Source organism: Triticum aestivum, chromosome 7D (genome assembly GCF_018294505.1).
Source record: "Triticum aestivum cultivar Chinese Spring chromosome 7D, IWGSC CS RefSeq v2.1, whole genome shotgun sequence".
In the NCBI taxonomy this organism is placed as follows: domain Eukaryota; kingdom Viridiplantae; phylum Streptophyta; class Magnoliopsida; order Poales; family Poaceae; genus Triticum; species Triticum aestivum.
Window position 1 is genome coordinate 599,863,165 of NC_057814.1, and position 9,590 is coordinate 599,872,754.

The following is a 9,590-nucleotide window of genomic DNA, read 5'->3' on the forward strand; positions in this document are numbered from 1 at the left end:
CAACTCTTCTTTAATAAATCCATTCAGGAATGCAGTTTTGTTATCCATTTGCCAGTTTTCATAAAATGCGGCAATTGCTAACATGATTCGGAAAGACTTAAGCATCGCTACGAGTGAGAAACTCTCATCATAGTCAACACCTTGAACTTGTCGAAGACCTTTTTGGACAATTTGAGCTTTTGTAGATAGTAACACTACTATCAGCGTCCGTCTTCCTCTTGAAGATCCATTTATTCCTACTGGCTCGCCGATCATCAGGCAAGTCACTCAAAGTCCATACATTTTTCTCATACATGGATCCCATCTCAGATTTTATGGCCTAAAGCAATTTCGCGGAATCTGGGCTCATCATCGCTTCCTCATAGTTCGTAGGTTCATCATGGTCTTTTAACATGACTTCCAGAACAGGATTACTGTACCACTCTGGTGCGGATCGTACTCTGGTTGACCTACGAGGTTTGGTAGTAACTTGATCTGAAGTTTCATGATCATCATGATTAACTTCGTCACTAATTCGTGTAGGCATCACTGGAACTGATTTCAGTGATGAGCTACTTTCCAATTCGAGAGAAGGTACAGTTACCTCATCAAGTTCTACTTTCCTCCCAGTCACTTCTTTCGAGAGAAACTCCTTCTCTAGAAAGTCCATTCTTAGCAACGAATATCTTGCCTTCGGATCTGTGATAGAAGGTGTACCCAACAGTCTTCTTTGGGTATCCTATGAAGACGCATTACTCCTGATTTGGGTTTGAGCTTATCAGGTTGAAACTTTTTCACATAAGCATCACTGCCCAAACTTTAAGACACGACAACTTTGGTTTCTCGCCAAACCATAGTTCATATGGCGCCGTCTCAACAGATTTAGATGGTGCCCTATTTAACGTGAATGCAGCTGTCTCTAATTCATAACCCCAAAACGATAGTGGTAAATCGGTAAGAGACATTACATATCGCACCATATCTAATAAAGTACGGTTACGACGTTGGGACACACCATTTTGTTGTGGTGTTCCAGGTGGCGTGAGTTGTGAAACTATTCCACATTGTTTCAAATGAAGACCACACTCGTAACTCAAATATTCACCTCCACGATCAGATCGTAGAAACTTTATTTTCTTGTTACAATGATTTTCCACTTCACTCTGAATTTCTTTGAACTTTTCAAATGTTTAAGACTTATGCTTCATTAAGTAGATATACCCATATCTACTCAAATCATCTGTGAAGGTCAGAAAATAACGATACCCACCGCGAGCCTCAACACTTACCGGATTGCATACATCGGTATGTATGATTTCTAATAAGTCAGTTGCTCGCTCCATTGTTCCAGAGAACGGAGTCTTAGTCATCTTGCCCATGAGGCATGGTTCGCAAGCATCAAGTGATTCATAATCAAGTGATTCCAAAAGTCCATCTGCAGGGAGTTTCTTCATGCGCTTTACACCAATATGACGTAAACGGCAGTGCCACTAGTATGTTGCACTATCATTATCAACTTTGCATCTTTTGGCATCAATATTATGAATATGTGTATCACTACGATCGAGATTCAATAAACCATTTATATTAAGTGTATGACCATAGAAGGTTTTATTCATGTAAGCAGAACAACAATTATTCTTTGACTTAAATGAATAACCGTATTGCAATAAACATGATCCAATCATATTCATGCTCAACGCAAACACCAAATAACATTTATTTTAGGTTCAACACTAATCCCGAAGGTAAAGGGAGTGTGCGATGGTGATGTTATCAACCTTGGAATCACTTCCAACACATATTATCACCTCGCCCTTAACTAGTCTCTGTTTATTTTGCAACTCCTGTTTCGAGTTACTACTCTTAGCAACTGAACTAGTATCAAATACTGAGGGGTTGCTATAAACACTAGTAAAGTACACATCAATAACATGTATATCAAATATACCTTTGTTTACTTTGCCATCCTTCTTATCCGCCAAATACTTGGGGCAGTTCCGCTTCCAGTGACCAGTCCCTTTGCAGTAGAAGCACTTAGTCTAAGGCTTAGGTCCAGACTTGGGCTACTTCACTTGAGCAGCAACTTGCTTGCCGTTCTTCTTTAAGTTCCCCTTCTTCCCGTTGCCCTTTTTTTTCTTGAAACTAGTGGTCTTGTCAATCATCAACACTTGATGCTTTTTCTTGATTTATACCTTCGCCGATTTCAGCATCGCGAAGAGCTCGGGAATCGTTTTCGTCATCCCTTGCATATTATAGTTCATCGAAGTTCTATTATCTTGGTGATAGTGACTAGAGAACACTATCAATCACTATATTATCTGGAAGATTAACTCCCACTTGATTCAAGCGATTGTAGTACCCAGACAATCTGGACACATGCTCACTGGTTGAGCTATTCTCCTCCATCTTGTAGGCAAAGTACTGTCACAGGTCTCATACCTCTCGACACGGGCATGAGTCTGAAATACTAATTTCAACTCTTGGAACATCTTATATTCTCCATGACGTTCAAAACGTTTTGAAATCCCGGTTGTAAGCCGTAAAGCATGGTGCACTAAACTATCAAGTAGTCATCATATCGAGTTTGTCAAACGTTCATAACGTTTGCATATACGCCTGCAATAGGTCTGTCACTAGCGGTGCATCAAGGACATAATTCTTCTGTGCAGCAATGAGGATAATCCTCAGATCACGGATCTAGTCCGCATCATTGCTACTATCATCTTTCAACTTAGTATTCTCTAGGAACATATCAAAAATAAGACAGGGGAGTTATATGTGAGCTATTGATCTACACCATAGATATGCAAATACTATCAGGACTAAGTTCATGATAAATTAACGTTCAATTAATCATATTACGTAAGAACTCTCACTTAGATAGACATCCCTCTAGTCATCTAAATGATCACGTGGTCCAAATCAACTAAACCATGTCCGATCATCACGTTAGATGGAGTAGTTTTCAATGGTGAACATCACTATGTTGATCATATCTACTATATGATTCACGCTCGACCTTTCGGTCTCAGTGTTCCGAGGCCATATCTGCATATGCTAGGCTCATCAAGTTTAACCCAAGTATTCTGCATGTGCAAAACTTGCTTGCACCCGTTGTATGTGAATGTAGAGCTTATCACACCCGATCATCACGTGGTGTCTCGGCACGAACAAACTGTCGCAACGGTGCATACTCAGAGAGAACACTTATACCTTGAAATTTAGTGAGAGATCATCTTATAATGCTACCGCCGTACTAATCAAAATAAGATGCAAAAAGGATAAACATCACATGCAATCAATATAAGTGATATGATATGGCCATCATCATCTTGTGCCTTTGATGTCCATCTCCAAAGCACCTTCATGATCACCAATCGTCACCGGCGTGACACCTTGATCTCCATCGTAGCATCGTTGTCGTCTCGCCAACTATTGTTTCTACGACTATCGCTACCATTTAGTGATAAAGTAAAAACAATTACAGGGTGATTGCATTGCATACAATAAAGCAACCACCATATGGCTCCTGCCAGTTGCCGATAACTCCGTTACAAAACATGATCATCTCATACAATAAAATTTAGCATCATGTCTTAACAAGTTAGACGTCCTCTACTTTGTTGTTGCAAGTTTTACATGGCTGCTACGGGCTGAGCAAGAACCGTTCTTACCTACGCATCAAAACCACAACGATTTTTCATCAAGTATGTGCTGTTTTGACCTTCAACAAGGACCGGGCATAGCCACACTCGATTCAACTAAAGTTGGAGAAACTGACACCCGCCAGCCACCTGTGTGCGAAGCACGTCGGTAGAACCAGTCTCGCGTAAGCGTATGCATAATGTCGGTTCGGGCTCCTTCATCCAACAATACCGCCAAATCAAAGTATGACATTTTGGTAAGCAGTATGACTATTATCGCCCACAACTCACTTGTGTTCTACACGTGCATATAACATCTACGCATAAACTTGGCTCGGATGCCACTATTGGGGAACGCAGTAATTTCAAAAAAATTCCTACGATCACGCAAGATCTATCTAGGAGATGCATAGCAACGAGAGGAGACAGTGTGTCCACGTACCCTTGTAGACTGAAAGTGGAAGCGTTATATCAACGCGGTTGATGTAGTCGTACGTCTTCACGATCCGACCAATCCTAGCACCGAACGTACGGCACCTCCGTGTTCACCACACGTTTAGCTCGATGACGTCCCTCGTACTCGTGATCCAGTTGAGGCCAAGGGAGAGTTCCGTCAGCACGACGACGTGGAGACGGTGATGATGAAGTTACCGGCGCAGGGCTTCGCCTAAGCACTACGACGATATGACCGAGGTGTTAACTATGGAGGAGGGCGCCGCACACGGCTAGGAACAATTGATGTGTGTTCTAGGGGTGCCCTCCCCACGTATATAAAGGATGGAGAGGGAGGGAGGCAGCCTAGGGCATGCCCAAGTAGGAGGAATCCTACTTGGGCCCCTAGTCCAATTCGCCCCCCCCCCCCTTACCATATTTGGACAAGGGGGAAGGAAGGATGGGGGAGGAGAAGGAAGTAGGAGTCCTACTTCATACTTTCCTTTTCCTCCTCTCCTTTCCCTTTCTCCCCACGTGGCTGGCCCTATAGGGGGTGCACCAGCCCCTTGTCGGCTGCTGTGTTCCCTTACTTGGCCCATTAAGCCCACTAGTCGTCAACCCGTGCATTCGCACGGGCTAGTATAAAATGTAGGAGAAATATATAAATATGCATTCGAAGTATGGAGTTATACTCGATTCTTAGGGCACATTTTATTTGTAACTATGTTTTTGTTGTCTTATTGCTCTATTGTCTCTAATGCTTATCACTTTTTCTATGCCAGTTGAGTTGTTAGGCTCTACATGGGTTTGCCACATTGGAATGTGTGGTTCTTTTGATATAGTTATTTTAAACATGGCATATCTTCATCATATTGCATAGAAGAATCACTTTGTAAGCATTACTCATTGAAGGTTAGAATCTAATTGGTATTGCTTCATAATTGATACTAACATGTCATTTTGTAGCACATGTGTCTTCCATTGACATGTCATTTTTTAGCACATGGGTCTTGCATTCTGATGTACATTGTCGTACTGTTTGGTCCTGGTTCTCTATAATATATTGTTTAATTATTCTTTCTCTTAACTATTTTGTTAGTTAGTGTAAATATCGGTAGCAACTATTCCTTTATTTTTGTACTCTTGAAGTACGTGTATATACAATGTGAAGATTATTTATCTGACATACATAAGGTAGAAAACAATTATATCAATGTACATCAAGGAGCTAACATATTTCACATATGTACCACTGTGCTATAAATTGTGGAAGTAATCAGAAATTCAAATGTCAAAAAAATCAAGACAGATTTTTTATGTTTTCTTAGTCACATACAAATGCTTACCTGAAAAACTTGAGGCAAAAAGGTTAAGCATTTTGTCCTGTGCAAAAAAAAACAAATTGAACACCAAATGTTACCCCCAAATGTCACCCCAAATTTGTTTTTATCACCGACAAAACACTGTTGCTCCAATTCACATGAAAATTGTCAGACATGGTTCTAACACTAACCCGACCATCCACAAAAGATTTCAGAATTTTCTAAAAACATTTACTAATTTTTGTGTGTGTTACTGTACAGCCAGAAGCATGTGCTCCTGGGAGCCAAAACGCCCCTCCCTATTAATCATATTTTGTATTCAAGTAGACAAATGAATAGACAATAGTGTTGTTTTACCATACTTCTACAATGAGCCAGAATGCCTAATATTATGATTTCCAAGTTCTGTATGGTTGGCCGCTGGATGGTGGGGTCATCTACCTTTCTTCTTCAATCCCTTCCAAATAAAACTAAGCTCAAAGATAATATATAGAACTTCATAAAAAGGGCAAAACGGGGTCATACTTACAGAAAACTGGCAGCAGAGTACGCCATAGCTGCTTGAGGATGTCTAAGTTAAATATATCATCGAGGGAGTTGAATCTGCTAGCAACATGCAGCAGCATGGACGTGCCATCGACATGAAGTTAGTAGCAGGAAGCATGATATACTTGAGGACTTTTGTGCATTAGCACATAATAATTATACACGTTGTATTCCCCTTAGATTGAAATACTTTTTTTTCTCAATGCACACTGGTAGCATCCATTAAAGCCCAAAAGAAGTAACACCAAAGCATGGAAATCATATGTACTTAGAAAGCACAAGTTTTCCCCTTCTTTTCTATATTGAATGTCATTGGTAACTGATCTGAAATAAGCATATAAATGAACTGTGAAAAAGGATGAAAAATCCAATCACCCTGTTGCCATGTTGTTTACTTCATCAAGTTACTTTCCATGCGTACTTGGAATATCAATCAGCTTTCTCCACCAACTAAGCGTGTGGCATTGAGAGAAACCACTTCTCGTTTCTTCTGTTTGTACATGAACCATAAAGAAAAGAAAGCTCGTGAAGGGAAGTCTGACTCATCCTTTTCTAGATTATGGGAGTATGGAATTTGTAATACCTTGTTTCCATGTCAATCCGCGTCTCATGTTTCCAGTAAGTGGTAGCCAACATGTAATCCCTAGCCCATACCGCTTCTTTCTTTGTCCTTGGATGGCGTCCACATGGTTTCTAAAGTAGCATTATCTGCAGGTTAGTCCACAACATATGTAAGATTTTGTGATGCAACTGTACCCAACGAAAATCTACATGTGTACAAAATAGAGACTAAAGGTTCTTCAAAATCGTTCGAGGATCTGGCTAACAATGTGGAAAAATTGGAGTTTTCACGCTGAAAACAAAAAATAGTTGTAACTTCAGTACTGAAACAAAATAGACTGGGCAGTACAACCCATGCCTCTTTACATTTTTTCTACTGAGCTAAAGGAAGTCATCAAGGCGAATAATTTTAAAGATATGTTCATCACTACAGCATGAGCAACCTCTATCAGGTATTACGACATCACAGACCAATAAGTTTAACACTTTCTAAGAGCTTTCTTACAGTTTTGTACCCTGTTTGTGGAGAAGTACCATGTCACTGTCCGATAAGTGTGTCACCGTTCCGATTTATGTCGGTGTTTGATCTCCTCAATTCTCATGCGGAAGGAATGGGTAAGAAAGAGACAAAGATAAATCATATATAGTAATTCTGGCCAAGACAAAATTCAAAAATATTCTATGAGATTAGGCGAGGTTCAAAACCTGATAGAGTTGTGTATAGGCCAGCGAACCTCTGTAGTTTATAAACAACAATGGGCGGTCAGAGAAATTATTGAAGTAGTCTACGCAGCCAAACTGTCATTTTAGCTGTGACCATCCAGAATTACTATGAACGACATGTCATTTTACTTCTAATTAAGTCTGAAATATTTAAGCAACATAAACACGTGAGAAGTTTGGTTCATATTACACATAGTGGGTAGCAAGAAACATGAACCAAGTAGTATCTAGGACGACGCAAATATAATTACAAAAAAAAATAGAAATTACTTGCTAGTTCATAGCCCTGGCAGCCTCCTCCCCTTGCCGATCCCTCCAACCATCTGATGCCTCTGCGGTATCCTTCCAGCCCACGCCACGTCTTTTGAAACACTGATCCAAATAGTGTTCAACACGCCGAGGAAAACCATGGAATTAGAGTGTAGTTTAAATTAAGATAGAGGATTCTTACCGAGATTGCATACATGAGCGAGGATAAGATGCACACTGTGTTACGAAAAGAGATGGGGAATATCAAGAACACTGCTTTATTTTTTACCAGCATAAAGAAACCGCAGATTTCAACTATGATTTGCAGAAAATAATATTGTAATTAGGTCGGAACGGGAAGATAAATTCAAATTGCTAGAAACCTATCGAGTGGCGAATCAATTCCTTACCTGTAGAAGTTAGGACTATTGTAAAACTTTCAGTGACAAAAGAAGCACCTCATGTGTAATCAATAACTGACCATATTGGATTTAGCAGTAGAAAAAACCATTTAATGGTTTGAGATAAAGATTGTAAATTATACTTTTCATCTGCATACAATGTTAGGCAATTGTGTAAGTTTCCTCATATAATTTTTTGTTATATGCTAGTGAAGACTGCAGATTACTGTTCAATGAAGTAGATCTAGAGGCATATGCGTCAATATTTTGCCATGCATAATGGGACAACATAAATCTACAAATTTCTTGAGAGGATATTTATCATTACGCAGAACCCTTTGCAATAAACATGAAAAATCACTGAGAGCAATCTGAAAGTGTACCTGCAAGTTCTTTATCATATTTTCTGTAAGTGTGGCAGCAATGCTATCTGGATACTGTAACTGCAAAGGAAGGATCACACATATATTTAAAACAAACAATGACAATATGGATTCCATGGTTACAATGCAGGAAAATTTAATAAGATTTATTGTATTAAAAAGATCATCTCTCTAGACTCGTTTTGGAATACAACAAACCAACCAGAAAACAGAAACATTTGTAACTCAATAATCCTACATGAAGATAAATTTTTGCACAGCCAAACAGTACTAAAATCTTACAAATCTACCAAGCAATTAGTATACAGTCTAGAAGATATGATTCATAATCCTGGACAGAAGAACTGTTCATTAAACATGCAGATAATCTGAGAGTTAGCACATATTGGAAGGAACAACATACAATCTCCAAATCCCTTCCATAGGAAAATATCTATAAAGCTTCTATAAACATCAAATAGAACTGGCTGACAATGGTTGATTTCTATATGTAGTTATGTACACAACGCTGCAGTTGGCATCAACTATCATGCAGTTTTATCTCAGCTGGCCGGTTCTCCTTCACTCCCTACAATTCATAATCTGGTAAGCACTGTGATGTGAAACATGTACAATCCCGATTTTCTTTTCTTGATGGAGCCCTAAAACACTAATTACCAATGCTCCTACGATGCAAAGTTTTCCAGATCAAAAGAACACACGGATCTGGCATACTTCTCTGGATCAAGGGGCGCATGAATCTGATGGGATACAACACACATAGTTTACCTGAGATCATTGCGGTCCTGGATTTGAAAACCCGAGATAGGGGAGGAAGGGGATTGAGGAGATCTAAAGGTTGGGGATTGATATGAGAGATTGGACTGTAGCATGGATGAAACGTTGAGGTCCCTTGGACGGGAGTCTAGGGCATGTAGAGATCATTGTGGTCCGAGATTTGTAATTTTGAGATTGGGGAGGTAGGGGATTGATGAGAGATTTGACTGTAGCATGGATGAGGTGTCATGGACGGGAGTCTAGGGCATGGAGAGGCGGCGGAGAAATAGTGGAGGAGGTAGACGAACCAATCGGGCAGAGTGGCCTCTTTTCGTAAAGAGACGTGCACGTGGGAGTCTCCATGAGGGATTCTGATGGATTTTTTTTATTAGTGTGGTTTTTTTTTTTTTTGAAACTGTGTGGGAATTGGTCTGATTACATGGATTAATCTTGACCATAATAACACGGTCCCACCAGATAAATGGCTCTTATTTTCTGATTAACGTGGGAATTTTTTGGAAGTCAAGAATTAGTATAGGTATAGATATAGATAGATAGATAGATAGATATATTTGCCGAGGGTTGCCCGGA

General features: G+C 39.8%; 1 long non-coding RNA gene across 1 annotated transcript; it reads right to left on the reverse strand.

Moving 5' to 3' along the window:
• Positions 1 to 5,533: 5,533 nt before the first annotated feature.
• LOC123168622 (uncharacterized) lies at positions 5,534 to 9,312 on the reverse strand. The gene is made up of 5 exons (XR_006484432.1): positions 9,012 to 9,312; positions 8,244 to 8,303; positions 7,481 to 7,582; positions 6,510 to 6,634; positions 5,534 to 6,416 (listed from the first exon to the last, which is right to left on the reverse strand). It is a non-coding gene; the product is annotated as an uncharacterized lncRNA (long non-coding RNA).
• Positions 9,313 to 9,590: the final 278 nt, after the last annotated feature.